At 37.6% G+C, this 17,302-nt stretch overlaps 2 long non-coding RNA genes across 3 annotated transcripts in view; one reads left to right on the top strand and one right to left on the bottom strand.

The window, feature by feature from the left end:
- The window catches only part of LOC125385848, a 50,571-nt gene extending 35,149 nt beyond the window's left edge, over nucleotides 1-15,422 (top strand). The window contains exon 2 of the long non-coding RNA XR_007225545.1: nucleotides 11,695-15,422. This is a non-coding gene — a long non-coding RNA (uncharacterized LOC125385848). The remainder of the gene's footprint in view (nucleotides 1-11,694) is intronic.
- LOC125385847 overlaps nucleotides 1-17,302 on the bottom strand; it is a 160,578-nt gene that overhangs the window by 34,380 nt on the left and 108,896 nt on the right. The window lies entirely within an intron of this gene.

Raw genomic sequence — 17,302 nt, 5'->3', positions numbered from 1 at the left:
TTATTAAATGTTATTAAGTTGAATTTTGAAGATTATTACGTTTCCACCGGTCAATGTTCATGTTTTTTATCGTAACGTCGAAATCGAGTTATATTGGATTGGCAACTAAGTGATTGCGGATTTTGTCAATACCATTTAATGACAAAATCCGCAATCACTTTGTATTTGTATTTGTATTGTCTCGACGCTTTCCTGCTTTATCTATTGACAACTAAGTGATTGCGGATTTTGTCAATACCACCTAATGAAATACCTAAGAAAATACAAATCAAAGTGCTATTCAAAAGACATACAGAGTTCGACTGACAAATAGGATTTATATTACAAAACTGAGGCACAAACTGAGGAAAAAGCTAGCTGCAAAATAAAAGGAAAAATATAGATAAATATAGTCTACAAACTAAAAATCAGAGCCACGGCTTGATTTACGACAAATCGTAAATACATGAAGTTGAGTATGAAATAAAAACACGCAACGAATCGTTCCTAATAAATGTTAAAGTACGCGTGAAATCTGCTTTAAATCATTAAACCGTTGCGGAGCCTATCGAATAAAAATTTCTATCTTGGCACAACTTATGAATATATACTAGGACGAATAAACAGAGTAGAACAGAAAGCAGAGAGCGTCAACGCGGTTTCCAATTCTGAGATACGATCGGATAATTTTAGAAAGCTTTTATCCAGCAGGATAAAGCAGCGATGGTGAAATGGCCAACAGCGCTCGACTCGTTTGCATGACTTTATTGCGCGAATCACCACCAGTATTAAATCACATGAATATTTAAAAATACGTCCGTCATGAAAAAAACTTCTCTTATATTATCGTCCTCTTTCTAGCTTCATTAAACGCTTTTAATTGGCCGGCTAAGCTGTCGCAACTTCTGCCATAGCTTTCAAAATGCAGCCACCTTCATTTTTTAATCTTTACTTAAAAACTTCTGCTCGATAAAATCCCACGTTAATTATTCATCGACTTCAACGCGCTCTGTCTGTCGTGCGCCGATAATTCGATCGCTCCATTAACAAACGCCATGTTCGCGAGAACTGTTTAGAATCGAGTTACATTATCGCGCTTTTCTCGATCGAACTTTCCGAACGCGTAACTCGTTATAAACTTAACGGGCGCTTGATCAAAATCACCCCGATAAATTTCTCAATCCGATTGTCTAAATACGTAAGCAACTTGCAGTTTCTTGAAAAGCAAAATGTTTTACTTTCGTCAATTCATTTATCGTAAATAACAGAAATAAACACGAATATCGAAATTAATGTTACAAAGGAATATTCGTAACATCTTCGCTTTTTCTTGCCTCCAATTTGTCAAGTTAATTGCTTCCTCACCTGGTTCACGGAGCAATTTTATAAGAATTAATTTTCGATCTTATAATTGACGAAATATATTTCGTGGATCCTAATTTTACCTACAAATATCCGGATTCGTGATTCCAAACGACATGACGATTCTTAGATGTTTTAACAATTTTTTAAAGATCTTTCGGATGTCCCTATACTTGTTAAGATCGCGTACACTCCCTTTGTAAGAATTCTGTCGAATGCCTTCTAACAAGAGGGCTGACGTATTAAGTGGCATTTAAAATCTAAAATCGATGGAGCACACGATTTCGTGTCAGACGTTGCCTGACACCAGATGCGATACAACACAACTCGAGCACAAAGTGTAGAAGCACACAAGTAATTATATACGAGATTAATGAGCGGTTCTCTGTTTGCCTCGTGTCCATCGCGAAGGTTTACGTTATTCTATGAACCGAACGAAAAAAAGAAAAGAAAATAGGAAGACGGGTTCCTCGATGGAACGTCCCGGAAACCACTTAAAAATATTGTTTTGGCCCCGCCTAGAGCGTCTCGAGGTTACTTAAACATCCTATCTTAAATTCGGCCCTGCTTTCGAACTACGGTTCCACCTCACGAAAGGCGTGGACTAAGTAGCCCGTCGACCGTCGTTTATATCGTCTGTTAGCGTCTCTTCGTTCCTCTTCCCTCTTTCTTTCTTCTCTTTATTTCGTTAATTGCGCCCCATACTCGAACCATACTAAACCGACCAACGCTTCTCACCTGTTGCAAACGTATAAATATTAAACTGGCCGGTTGTTGCCTACGATTCGCCTAGTTCCATAAACCAGCAAGATAATGATCGTGTCTGTCGCGCACATTCAAATGACCCGTTTGTTTTCGTCGTTTAACAGGAGCAAGAGAAAGAGAGAGAGAGAGAGAGAGAGGGAGCAGCATTCGAGCTCCGGAAATTAATACGCCTCCGTGCGGGAAAAGACTCTCCATGGTAAATCGTATCCCTGCCCTCTTTTTTGTGGTTAACCAACCAACAAGCTAAAAAGGGGATGTAAAAAAAGGGAATCGATTATCCATCGGTGAATTATGATAATTGTGCGTTTATCACGTTTTTTTTCTTTTTCGTCGACTTATTCATGGGACGGTTTAACGGTTGTTTTACTCGAGGGAAACAAAGGGTAGGTTTCGGATTTTAAACGAATGATCTCTGGCAAACGCGACAGGGAAATGAGGGATAGTGGGTTTGTTAGAAGGATTATTAACTTGTTAGTCGGGTAATTTCTATAATTATGAAATTAATGAGTTGATAATTTTCAGTTAATTTTAATTATTTGAAATATAATTAAATTAGAATGTACGACTCGTGATGGATACAACAGAGAAAGGTGGGTTTGTAAGAAAAATTATTTATCGTTTAACCGATATAAAATAAAACGTACGCTATGTCTATTAATAGAACAACATACTATATCCATCAAAGGAATATATAATAACATTCCATCATGTTTATTGTTTGATTAGATATCAAGTGGTTTCAAGTGTAGATATCAAGTGTAACACAGGAAGATGGGTTTGTAAGAAAAATTATTTATCGTTTAACTGATATGCGATAAAATATACGCTACGTCTATTAATAGAACGGCATACATTGGGTTAGCAACTAAGTGGTTGCGGATTTTCTCAATACTACCTAATGACAGTCTGGCTTCGAGGTGGTTTGATTAAAACATCGCTACTTATGTATTTCTAAATAGTCTGGTGCACGAACGAAATCGGCACCAAGCTCATAAAGAATTTCGAATTTCGATATATAGATGATCAGTCTGCGTTATTTCAGAGCCTCTTATCTAAAACAAACCAGATATCCAGCAACTCTAAAAACAGTTAAAAACTGATAATGAAATTATAAAATTCAGACTGTTCTGTTCTGTGCACAATAGAAATATAAGAGATTTACGTCAAAGCGTCTGAAAGCGGAACAGATTGAAATAGACAAGCGAAACATTAAGAATAGTGAAGATATACGTTGCGAAAATATTTCTACAGTTCATACAACAGCATTTTGATGATATTCAGAATATAGTCTGTGTAAGAAATACTGACGTCAATGATATATAATTGAACTTATCAATCTCAGATATCAGTTCAAAAATAGACCTGAAGGAAGTTAATTAAACTTTCACGATAGAGGCAGGTGTACCCCAAATCGTTTCTAATTTTTTGATCTTCGAGAGCCCAGTTCAGTGATTAGATTTAACACGTCTCTATTTATAAAGCAGATTCTTTTGCTCTCTGTACTATTATTTCTGTTGAGAATTGTGGATCTCAATCGCCGAAATAATAGTAAAAGAACACTAAAATTACACTTAGAATTTATATTAAGATAGTTTTAGATTTATTTAATAAACGATTTTCAGAATCTTCGTCGATATACATTTGCACGCGTCTTAGCACTCTCTTTGTCTCATCATCTTCTATACTACACCGCTCTAACGGAACAGTTGCATTCATCTGTTTTTCGAGACACTGTGCACACACATACTTCCATACACTCACATTCACATACGTGTGTCACTATTGCGCGGCTAATCTAGTCTAGCACACAAACTTATACATATCTCAATAATTTCCTCTCTATGTGTTTCGTATATAGCACAATTTTCCCTGCTTCTCGATGGGGATACGCAATGGGCTACGAAAGTATTTGCACATTGTAGCATCAAATTTTTCACGTATTGCTAGATGATATGAAATTTAAGGTACTTGGAACTAATTAATTAATAGGTACGATAGCGTATAAGGGGCGAGCGTATTATTGACTATAACTGAAACAGAACTTCGAGTAATAAATCATTAATTGTATGCACAATTATGAAATTAATCAGTTAATAAAGGGAATTTATGTATTTTAAATATGTTGAGATTTTAATTGTTTGAAATATAATTTACTCAGAATGGACGACTCTTGATGGATGTAACAGAGGAAACTGGCTTTGTAAGAAAAATTATTTATCGTTTTGCCGATATGAAATAAAACGTACCCTATGTCTATTAATAGAACAACATACTATATCCATCAAAGGAATATATGATAATATTCCACCATGCTTATTGTTTGATTACATATCAAGTAATTTGTATATACCAAAGCGAACGCTCGTTCAATGCACATCCAGTTTTCTAATTACCTTAATCTCTTAGGTGCGGTTGAATTTTGTGCGGGGCTGTTTCTCTGTACGGCAAAGTTTGACGCGAATTACGCGTAAACGATACAGCACTGCAATGTGTGACGAATAATGCTGCTCTCTACGCAAGCACATTAGAATGAAGTTTTTGATAACTAAATTATAATTTTTCTTAAAGATATGATGCATATACATGAACTTTAATAATTTACATTAATAATTAATAATATAATTGAGTGTGATATATTTTAAAGCACGTCACAATTTTCACAATCGTAGTGCGATAGTGTTTTTCAAATTTCTCTTCGGTTTCCATTTTGAAGCGATATTTTGAGCTGGAAGATTTTAAAAAATTATAAGGATATGGATCGGCATGTTAAAAAGAGCATGTGATAATGGTATATTTATTTTAACGAAAAACAACAACTGATATCTGACACTGGCATATCAAAAATAGACTATATATTCTGCCTGTATACATTGTTAACATTGTTATAAAATATTGCGAGGAAAAGAAAAATGTGAAACAAGACGAATGAAAAGATCTGTTTAATTCAAATGGTGACCGAAAAACAATCGAGGTCGCCACAGTAGCTATAATATATAAAAGAGGGTCCGATTCCCAGCGGAGCCAGAGCATCGTCTGACATAGACACGTAAACTACGCAGATCAGTATAGTCAAATATTGAAATTCGAAATTTTTTCGAAGACTTGTGGAACATGGAGATCATACAACGTACGAACGATCAGTTCCAAGAAGGGGTTCTTGTCCAGGTGGTACGAGTCAAATCACTTACCACCATGTGAGTCCGTTTGGTTGGATGGGCCAAGATAACCCAAACGCTCAATTTGGAGGTGCTGCGGCATCCCATGAAGTACTCGCCAAAGGCGAAAAGTTTGAGATCAGGCATGCTCGTCGCCGTGCTGCAAATTTTGAAAGTTCTACTTTCTGGGACAGAGCTATACGTTTACAACAAATGGCGAAGGGTTACGCCGTCTTTTTAATCGACTGGGGGATAGAAACCCACCAAACCCTCAGTTCGATCCGTTTGCTACCACGTAAATTTGCATCGATGGCACCATGGGCCAAGAAGATCCGCCTGCTAGGCGTGCGCGACCAAGCGGAGCAAGCGCTGAAACACCGTATGGCGCAAGTTACAATGTTGAAACGGACAGGATGCCTGATGAGCATCAACTCTTCTCCAGGAGAAGAATTGACCGCGAGGTTGCTGTTGGACTGGGAGTTGGGAGAATCGCCCAGAGACATGGGAGCAAATTGGTTGAAACTGAGATATCTCTTTTTCTATATATAGTACTTCTTATATGTATGGTTTTGTATGTATGGTTGTATGTACAGTTTTATGTGGATATTTATATTTTTCTATATACATTAGTACTGAATTCTATAGTCTTAGTTAAGTCTGTTAGTGAATAAAAACTAATGAAAGCTTAAAAACTTGTAAATTTTCTCTTATCCTTTCTTCCCATTCACACGACAAATCCTACAATATTACATTTAATGATCAGCTGGACAAATTGTAAAATACAAAATAAAAAAAAAGAATAAAAAAAATAATATAAAATAGAAAAAGAAAAAAAAATAAATTTAAGATATCTTTTAAATTAATCATTTTTCGAATCAAGTACTTGTATACTCTTCTGTAGAGAATTAAAAACTGCATCGAATCGCGTCAAAAAAATTAATCGTACTATTTACAAAAACAGACACCACCCTCGAGTCTCGGAGGTGCATCCACCTAGAAAAGAACCGCGACCATAGCCAGATAGCTCTCTCGAAGTAGGACAAATTCTATCTGAAACTCCTTTTCCGAATAACGTACAACTTGTATTTTACCAGATTATTTATCGTAATTCCATGTTATTTTTACACCATATTATTTTATATTTTATTAGATAATTATATAAAAACTTACGCAAATTTTTCATTTCATATTTTGTATATTATAGTGATCCGAGTCTGTTTCGGAATTGTAGCAAATTATTCTTCGTTTTCTATTTTCTAGCAACATTTTTAGGTTAAAGATTATGAAATATTGTAAGGATGCGGTTCGGCATGTTAAAAAGAGCATCTAATAATGGTATATATATATTTTAACGGAAAGCAATAACTGACACTGGAGTATCAAAAACAAAGACTATATATCCTGCCTGTATATTGTTAACACCGTTATAAAATATTACGAGGTCAAAAAGGTGTGAAGCAAGACAAATGTAAAAGTCATTTAGTTCAAACGGTGAGTGAATGAGTCGGTAGAGTAAGCCAATATAGTAGCGCGTCGTAATATAAGATGACGTCCGCGAAAGCCACTATAGCATCGTATATAAGAGGTTAAGTCACAAGCCATGCAGAAACGTCGCGTCACCCAAATCTCATTCAACAACAAAAGTTGCGCTCATGGTTCAAGCTCTTGCCAATCTCCGCTACTTACACCACACGCAGCAATAAGAACAGTCAAACGTTCCTAGAACAGTCATATACCGCAACGTTCACGTTGCATCTATTAGCAAGAGAAACTTTTACGATAGGAGTCGGTAACCCCTCGAAATCGTTTCTAATCTGTCGATCTTCCCGGGTCTCTCGGCTCTGCTACATTCATCTCTCTTTCTCTTTCTCGCTTCACCCATCGTACTACCAACGATTTTCTTCGTCGCTCTATCCTGTCCATCTATTTCCTGTCTCTGGAGTCTGGTGGCGAGTGCGCGGCAGGTTCGCCCGTCAGGATCGGTGTATCAGATTTCCGATGGTCGTGGCATACGTACTCGGCCGAAGGTAGATTAGATTTTAATAATGCAATTTGGGTTTACGGTGGGTACGTAGCGAAGGAAGGAAGGAAGGACGATGAAGGGGCTGAAGGGGCAAGAGAGAAACAGGGTTTGCTCTGGTCCGACTGTAAAACGAGCCGGTTTTCGCCCGGAGGAGGCAAACCAGCCCCGGACTACGGACTGGTAATTGTTGGAATTTGATTGGGCCTGCCTGGACGCAACCAGCAACTGCCGCAAACCGTATATACTCGTCTCTCTCGTTCTATTTCTATTTCTCTTACCCTGTGTCGGCATCGACTATGAGTTCAAATGTCCCCAGGCTGTTCGCGGAGCTGCGTGCGAATGCGAATTTCAGGGCTTTCCAGCGAAATTGATAATAGAACCGAGGCTTTCAATGTATGGCGCGGAATATTGGCGAGGCTTGGAAAGGCGCAGTTGCAGGAATCGCGTGGTGAAAACGGAGCAGATTTACCGGATTCGGTGTGAATGGGTAAAATACGGTCACGCAGAGTACGTTCGAAGGGGCGCTTTAGTTTGCGCGCGTTTTGTTTTATGATACTGTGATTTTAGGGGCGGAAAAAAAGAGAGAAAGAAAAGAGAGCTGCATTTCATTCGGGCTTTGACAATGGACTTGGCGATAAAAAAAAAAAAGAAAAACTGTACAAAAGGCACGTGTCTTAAATCTCGTTCAAATTGATCACTCTATTTGAAGTTAAGATCACTGGGAATAAGCAGAGAAGCTCGAGAGTGTAATATCTCGAATTGAAATTTTCGAATCGAGTAAGCAATAAGCTCACATTGGTAAAATAGTTTTGACTAGTTTGTATTCGGATAAATTATGACGGTCGGAGTTTTATTAAAAAGCACATGGATAATCTGAAAACTGAATATATAGGAAGACAATTTTGGTAGCACTATTGATTTTGACAATTTTACTGTGCTTTAAAACTGTACTCTTCCCGTGTACTCTTCGATTTGTAACGTATCGGTAATCTCTAATAGCTGGCACACCGAAACGACCATCAAATAGTTAAAACAGGAACTTTCCTGAGACACGTACGTTACAGTTAACCGTTTCCATTAACCAATTATCGAGGCTCGAAATAACGTTGCGTTCACGCCTCTGATTTTAGACGAACTCGTCGACGGAATTAGCCCGATTGGATTCTGGTTCCGGCGGCACGAGAATTAAATTGCGTTCCGCGGATATACCGACGCGTCTCGCGAATCCACTCTCACGTGAACTTGATCTCGTTATTATGAACCGTATACCGCGTAATATGATCGACGGCATGACCGGAATCGCGACTCGCTTCCGGGGATGGGTGTGTATGATTTATGTGACGCGAACCCGAAATTTCAAATCCCACCGTGTATGTGTGTGTGTGTGTGTATGCGTGTATTACGTCCCAGCCTGACACCGTCATACAGTTTACGATCATCGCGTGAGTACTTCGTATTTTGCATTTCGTATTTCTCTTCGCTTCCATTTATTTCATTCCTTCGAGCCCCACCCCTTTTTACTCTTTGGTACCCCCTTTTATCGTGTATACTCACACACGACCCCCTCCCTGCCCTTCTTATCTACCAACTGCCCTTAACGAGAGGTCCACGCCGTTAAATTACGCTGAATTATTAAAATATGATAATCTGCGGCAAATTGCGAGGCCAGATGAACCTGTACCTTCGTTAAAAACGTCATCGGGCTCGTTAAGTCGATATTGATGTGGCGGTGATCGGGGACAGGTAGTGGCGATATAAATTACCACGCCTCGGAAATTTGTAATTCAAAGGGTCGTAGAGGGGCCCACGAAGCCCTAGGAATTTCTTTCGCCTCGTAAGATGGTGAATTTCAGTTGAATTTCGTTTAATGGCCATTTTACAGTCTGCAGTATATCCTGTTTCTTAGCGGCGGCAGTTTGGGGTAGCTTTGAAATAAATTGATGGTGTTCGTGCATTTATGAGAATGTTAAATATATAGAAATATATAGAATTTATGTAGTTTATAGAAATATAGGCAATATCTCAAGCAAGGTACTCGGTAAAATATTGGAAGAGTGAAATAAATGTATTCGATATTTAAGATCCCATTTCTTAGCTCGTGTTTATGAAAGTATGAGTTTGCCTGATTATGAGGTATATCCTGACCGTATACCTGACCGTATATATATATATTCTATGTCCACGAATGTGAAGACATAGGTCAGGTATATCCTGACCGTATACCTGACCGTATATATATATTCTATGTCCACGAATGTGAAAACATTTATGAAAAATGAAAAATTTTCAGGAAATTATTGGAATCTTTAAGAATTATTATTTTATTTAAAATTTTGGTATATGGGGTGGCTTTGTACGAATTGTGACAGTTCATTTGGATTGTTAAAGAAGCTATTGTGGTCTATCAGAATTTTGTTTTCGTGCAAGATAAGGATTTAAATTAAATATAGTAGAAATTTTTGTTGTTACAAGATTATGAACTAAGAATTATACCTCTAAGAATCTCTTGGTCTAGACGTCATTAAAAGAATTTATGATCAATTAGGAAACTTCTAGAAGGCTACCTAAAATTTGCATCTGATTTGTAGAATTATTCATAGCATGTCTATGTGGAATTAAATAATAATGAATGCGATAGAAGAATCTGGTTAGAGCAATAACCGAGGAACGTGGCGAATATACATATATATATGGAAAAAACCATTTAATTAACGAAGTACTTAATTTAATATGGATCATATACATCATTTATATTACAAGATCCTAAATAAAAACGTCGTTAACCGTTTTTACATTTATAAATAATGGTTCAGGTTTTGAAAATTCAACAAATAAATCACATTTGGCTTCATGATCATAGAAATATTTGTTTCTATGATTTTGACTGTGTGTGTGTATTATTATCCTTCTTCTACAGGTCCGTAACACTTATGAGATTCGTAAAATTATCACGATGAGCATGACTATTTTAAACATTTTTACGAATCCAAAAGGAATCACGTACTCGTGACCAAAATGGTAACAACCTTGACCGCTTTTATTCGATAGGCTCTACCTTCGTATGTACCACTGCAAATAGATTAGATCAATATGGATGCGAGTATAAATTTGAAGAAGGAGAATTTCACCTTTTTACCTCGATCTCACATACTTAACTTTAGTATGGTAGCTACCTTAAATAACCACTCTGCTTTGTCGATCATACTATTACTCTCCAAGTGTACAGACATTATTATGTAATAGTTAGTTGCTGTTAATACATTAGAAACAGCAGATTGATGGATTAACTTTCCAGTGATCTAATCCTACTCAGGAACGCATCAAAGTTGCATATAACATTAGGTGTGAGACGTACGACGAATGAGAATAATCTCAACTTTATATCCGCTATAATTGAATTAATTCAAAGTTATAGTTGGTTTTAAGGGTTGATTTTTTCAATCTACATATAGCTATATCTCTGAAATTTGATTTAACTTGCCTATATTATGCTATTAAGCGTCAGTGACACACAATATTATGTTAACACGAAAGGAAAATTAGGACGATTATTAGTTTCTAGATTTCAGATTAAAATAAAAAACTGTAATCGAGTAAAAATTGTTTTCTTTTACGAGCAAATAAAGTTGTGATTATGGAAGATTAATTCCCAGACAAATAAATCAGTTTTTCTACGAATGTTACGTTGTAAAGCTGAGCTGAAAAACTTAAAATTATCAATTCTCCACTAGCAGACTTACTTTAATATACATGATAACATAACAAAACAAACTTTGATTTCCCACGACACCAAACTTATTCTCCCATTCATCTTACGTCTTTAAACTTTTTTTTATCATCGTGCCTAATCAAAAACTCAATATCACCCTTCAAAAACATTCTCACAACAAATCTCCTCTAACGTCTCAACTCCCTCTCTCTCCCTTACATTTCGACGTTACACTCGAACCGCAAGTTTTTCGTTACATCGGTCGAAACACGAGGAAACGAAAGAGGAGGAGAAGACCTACGATTTCAACAGCGAAAGGGTAGAATGAGTAAGAGGCTCGCGCGAACCAGAGAAATGAGTCTCTGTCAACGTTGTTGACATCGATATTAGTACCTATGATCTGTCTCATAGAAACATACTTTAATTTAGAAATTTCGAGAAAAATACTTTACGCGTTAAAAGATTTGTATTTTCATTATTTTCCGTCGTATAACCACGGTTTAACTATAAGTGTCCTTAGCATTCAATGCACGTCGCTCATAGCAAATTTCATTCTTCGACAAAGAGAACGTCCCTCTTCGCTGATATCTACGAAATGTAACGAATGATATTACGTTGTCAAATTCAAACTTTCATATGCGGCAACCTACCAATGCTCCTCATCCATATTACTTTGTCTACAAACATATGAATTTTTGCAGATGTCTCCAATACGCTGTTGCAAGACAAACTGTGTACATCTATACGAAGGGAAGCAGAAGAAGGAAGAGCGAGATAGAGAGGCGCAAGTGCGGTAGCAGCAACGGTCAGATAATTTATTATGGCATTACTCACTGGCGGACACCTCAATGGCCAATGGGGAAGCCTACGTACGTGTGGTTCTCGCTCGTGTGCCTCCTTCTCGCATAGTTGATATTATTTAGCTCGAGCCAGGGTGAACGACGAAGAACCAAGAGAGAATAAGCATGTGAGAGAAGGCTTCGGAAGGTGGAAGAGAATGCACCTTAGCCGAGGCCTAAGGTCCTGCAACGCATAGATCATCCTGGGCCCCGGTATACCGGTTTCGTGTCATGTGCATCCAGCATTCGGCTTCACGAATTTGCAGACACAAGACGGAGGAGAAAGAGAAACGATTGAGAGGGGAAGGGGTTGGCGGAGGAGCTTTCGTGGAAGCCCGCCGCGTCGAGGCTGCTTTACACGCGGATTTCGTTAGTCATTGATATGGACGAGGCCCAGCCACGACTGAGATTAACCGACGCGCGTGTTGCGCAATACGTCTTGTTAGCGGCCAGTCGCTGCTGCTGCTGCTGCTGCGCGACCAGATGCACACGCCTCTTATTCTCCCCATGTGCATCCGGCCTATGTGTGTTAGATTAACGGTGCAAGTACTGAAAGTGAGACTGTCAGAATGACGGGCTTTCGGATTTTTAGTTTCGCGGTTGGTAATAGCGGGCAGGTGCTTTGCTGAAATTTATACGTTGAGTGTATATTTTAAAAGCCACGGAGAAGTAGAAGAATTTTTTCGAGGGAGGCGAAAAGTTGTTTCTGACCTCGCCAAAGAATTATTCATTAAATTTTGAGGAACGTTTAACACTAGAACTACCACACCGGTCAAATTGGCTGGTTTTATAATTTTATCTTAAAATTCCTACTTCATGTTATATTTTTCCCCCTCAATTATGTAACAACTTTCGTAACAATAAGTAAAAGACTAATATAATGAATTTTATTTTCTTTTTCATGTATTCAAACTCAAAATAACTTTGTATCAAGGCTACTTATACCAATAGCAGTCAAAATGATTGATACTTGTCAAAGTATAAAAGGGTCCTGCAATCTGTTTATCGAACCCCAATTAACCAGTTTTCTCATTTAATATAATGATATCAGATATTAGGCAAATTCCGGATCGATTGCTAGATCGCTAGATGCTAACACTAGAAATATCACACCAGTCAAAATGACTGGTTCTACAATTTTATAAACGTGCTCATTTAGGGATCACGGTCGCAGACGGATTAATAATACCAAAAATATACTACATAACATAGAATTCCTTCTGTAAGAAAGTAATAAATCAATAAATATAAAAATATTCTATTATTATTATTTTTTTTTAAAGACCAGTTATTTTGACTGATTTTGGTAGAAATAGCTTCATGTTAACTATCGATAGTTCTGGTGTTAAGTTACATTACAAGTTTGTATGCACTTACAGGAAATTCAGGATTGAAAAGTAAGTGTAATATGGAAAAATATGCAAAATATCCAAACTACGATAATTATTATAATTTCTATTTAAATCCCATTCGTTTAATCAGATCTACAAAAATCCGCAGTCTAATAATATTATGTATTTGTTTTAACTCACTGTTTGCCTCTGTGCTTTACATTTCCTTGCAACGCACGGATATTGAAATGCGACAGTCCTATCCTCTACACCATATACAATCAATGGCAAAGATGCTAAACGCTCCGTCTAAACCTTTCTCAACACCACGTCAAACAAGACTTTCTTTTATCCCGACTCAGCTTCGATTCCCTAATATACATATGCCCTCACCCCCACCCAACGTGTCAGGAAAAAGAAGAACAAAAATACCTCCAAGCAAAATCAATGAAAAGAAAATAGTAAAACACCGTCAGCACAAAAAACTATATATTACAGTATCCCCATCAACTTCACGAATAGCGAAGTCATATAAAAAAAAAAAAAGAAGAAAAGATTGAAGTGTGGGTGGGTTTCGAAGAAAACGTTTACGATCTGGCGCGCGCGCTCTCTCTATTTGTTTTTAAAAGGGACTCGTAAAAGGGACGAGTTCGGTCGGCCTGGTCGGCTGCCATAAAATGGCCAGTGGGTGTGAAGGGCTGACAGGTCGGGTTATACGGACCATCAAGGTTGCACAATCTGTCATACAGGGTATGGTGGGGGCGGCAACCTGTTGCTTCATTGTTACTCGGAGAACGTGCATGGTAGCCGTGCGCGTATAAACTGCCTTTCTCTAGCAGGCCGGAGCCACACAGAAGGTTGTAATGTGTCGCGACTGTGTCGCGGCGTGTTGCACATCCGGACCGACTCATTTTCGCGGCGGTCGCGCGACGAGCTGCTGTTTGTCATCGTCGTCGTCGGGCGAAAATGCGCTTAATTCCCTGCTTTTCTACCACTGCTGTATATACATATACGTAAGTATGTACATAGAGCAAGTGAAAATGAAATGGTGACAGATACTCGTGAAAAGAAGCTGCTAGTAAACTGCTTTGTATTACTTGAGCAACTCGCTCACCTTTTCCACTTCTGTTCCGAAATTATCGGAGAACACATGGGATTGAGATTAAAATGAAATACACGTGGACGAAGTTTATTGCTGGTCTCACAATCAACGATACTCAATTCTTTCAAAATAATGATTACATAATCGTAGTGATATATCTTATTCCCCGTCAAATATTTTACGAATATTTCAGTCATAGTATCATAGTAATAATTTATCATATTGGTAACATTTAGCAACGCGTTCTTACGTATGTAACAGCAGCTGAAATATTCTTTACTCTTACATTATCGGACATTCTCCTCGTTGCTTAATTGCACGTATCCAAACGAAACTTACTTCCTTCGTCTGTTCGCAACAATCTTTTGCCCACTCCTATGACTGTTCCACGTCAACGTTCTACAGCAATAAAACCCACTAAACGTATACACAAGCCGATCATAACCGTTCAAAGGGTGAAGCCCATATGTAATTCCAAAAATTCTTCCAGTCAGTCCTCGTTAATATCACACATACTTGACGCAATCTTCGACGTTGGATCTAGGCTAGATTTAATCCCAGAGCAGCGTTCCTCTCACGGGTATTAAAACGCATATAATGGGCGTCCTGTATTAAAGTGAACTGACGCGTGACTAAAGCGCCGCGACGTCTAAGCGACCAGGTGTATCGGAGGAAATTCCGATGACTCGTATACTAGGATTCATTAAGCATTAAAACATTATCCGAACGAAGGCGAAAGTAGCCAATTTCATGGTGCAGTGAACTCGATAAAGACACGGAATGCGTGTCCGCTATGGCCGCGAAAAGCAAGACGACGTAAATACGTCGGCATACGTAGCTATGTACATTTCAACCTGACTTTTTTTACCACGCTCCCTCGTTTTATAGAGCGGCATGTTGCGGAAAGTTGTAACTTTTATTACATTTCGTACACACATGTATTATATGTATGTCTATCTATGTATTCCATTAACGTTTCAGAGCCTGCTTTTCTTATGTCGCGTTCGACACACGTTCGACAATTATGTCTCATAAATGGCGCAGAGACGTTTGGCAGTGATAGAAGAAGTAGAAAAACCGGTCGTATGGGATCGGGAATCGTAAAATCTGCGATTTATTCGATGTAGCTTGATAAGCAATAAATCTGGTGCCGATTAGATATCCTTAATAAAACGTAGAGAATAAGCATTTTCAGTAAAAATTTGGAGAAATTCGGTATAGAGATTTCAATATTGTGAAAGACATAAGATAAAGATATGTAAAAAGATACGAAGCAAAGCGTGTCAGTGCATGAAGATGAAGAAAAACTGGTCGCATAAGATGAAGAATCGTAAAACGTGCAATCTGTTCAATGTAACCTAAGAACTAACGGACCGAGTATATGATAAATACTTAAATATCTTTGCTGAAAGATATAACGTAAAAACATGAAAATGCGAGGTAAAAAGTTTCTTTAGAGATTTCAGGATATCGTTCTAAGAAAATGTCGTAAAAGCCGAATATCTTAACGAAGATTTCGTGATCATCGCGATATAGCAACACCTTATTAAAGAGGAAAAATAATGGCATTTCTATTGCAATCCAGCAGGTCGCTTGCAATACCTCTCAGAATGCACTGTTTCCGCGAGTTGCAGCAACCTAGAGCGTTTCCTGTTTCGCCATACACACAGCTTCCGTCGATTAATTCACCTTAGCTGTGAATGGAACGTACGGTTTTTGCTGAGAATTGTTTCCTTCGAAGATTATCGCCACTACGTGTAAGGCAGGGTTATTAAAGTCATCCAAGAATCAACATCTTAAAGTTCAATCTCGAGTCTCGCACAGAATAGTCAATCCCGTTGTATATTTTGAGACACCATTCATTCTTAACGCAATAACAGAAGAATGAGAAAATATCGTATACTTTAGATCCTTTGGACAGAAAAAGATATTATAACTAAAAACGAGTCAAATTACTTTATTTACAAACCATGACGTGATGAAAATTGTTCAGAAATTTTGCCAATTAGAAAGCAAATTTCAATTGATTGAAATATTTCCGTGACTAAAATAGCTCTGCCTTTCCTTACGGTACTTTGTAAGTACTTAAATACATAATTGATCGAAGTGAATTGGCCGGTTTAAAACAGGTCACCTTAATACCTGTTGTTTAATCGATTAAAAAGTGGCTCGATTTGCTGCAGGTCAGAATTCGGTAAAAAGAAGGTCAATGGGCATCCCTTCGAAAAGTTCTCGAACAGGAAACACGAACGAGGCAAAAACGAGGCAACTTTTCGACAGAATGTATTCATTCGTGGTTTCGATCGAGGGTGACGTTGTGGCCGTCGAACCGTGAATCCTTACCGAGTCGGCTCCCAGGAGCTTGCTACTGACAATTTAATGAAACAAGACGTCGTGCTTCGACAAACACGCGACGAAAAGCCAATCACCCTGACGGAATTAATGCTTCTCCTCTTAGGATGCAATTATCGGACGATACTGGCGATCGCCTTAACGCAGTTGAAGGATGTATAACGAGACAATTGTTGTTGATTTTTCTCTCCTTTCAGAAGAATGAAATTTCATAAAATATATGCTAGTATTCTTATCGAATAGATATCAATTTTTGATAGGAAAAATATTTATTGTTTTCGACATTTTGTTTTATGGACGTTATCTGTAATTAACAGGAATTCCAGTACTGGGATATGCAAATATATTTTAGTATTTTCATTGAATTGGTTTTAATTATTTCCTTATTGATGATATTCGAGGACAACGTTATTTACGTAATGATAGTTCTATATATAATACATATCGATTATACGTAGTTTGAGAAATGCAATATTGTTGACAACTGTAAAGGATAAAATGCAATAAATGTCAATGTACATAATATCTTTTTGATTGCTTATAGATTCCATATCCTTTTTGATACTAAATCGCTCATTTGATATAACGTATCAAGCTTCATTATTCATTCTACTGAATAATATTCTGTTTGCATTTTAACCGTCTAGATAATCTTTTTCTGATACTATATATGTATAATATTTCG

The sequence above is a fragment of the Bombus terrestris genome, chromosome 10, assembly GCF_910591885.1.
Source record: "Bombus terrestris chromosome 10, iyBomTerr1.2, whole genome shotgun sequence".
In the NCBI taxonomy this organism is placed as follows: domain Eukaryota; kingdom Metazoa; phylum Arthropoda; class Insecta; order Hymenoptera; family Apidae; genus Bombus; species Bombus terrestris.
Note: the sequence above shows the minus strand (reverse complement) of the source record. Positions and strands in the feature narration are given on the sequence as shown.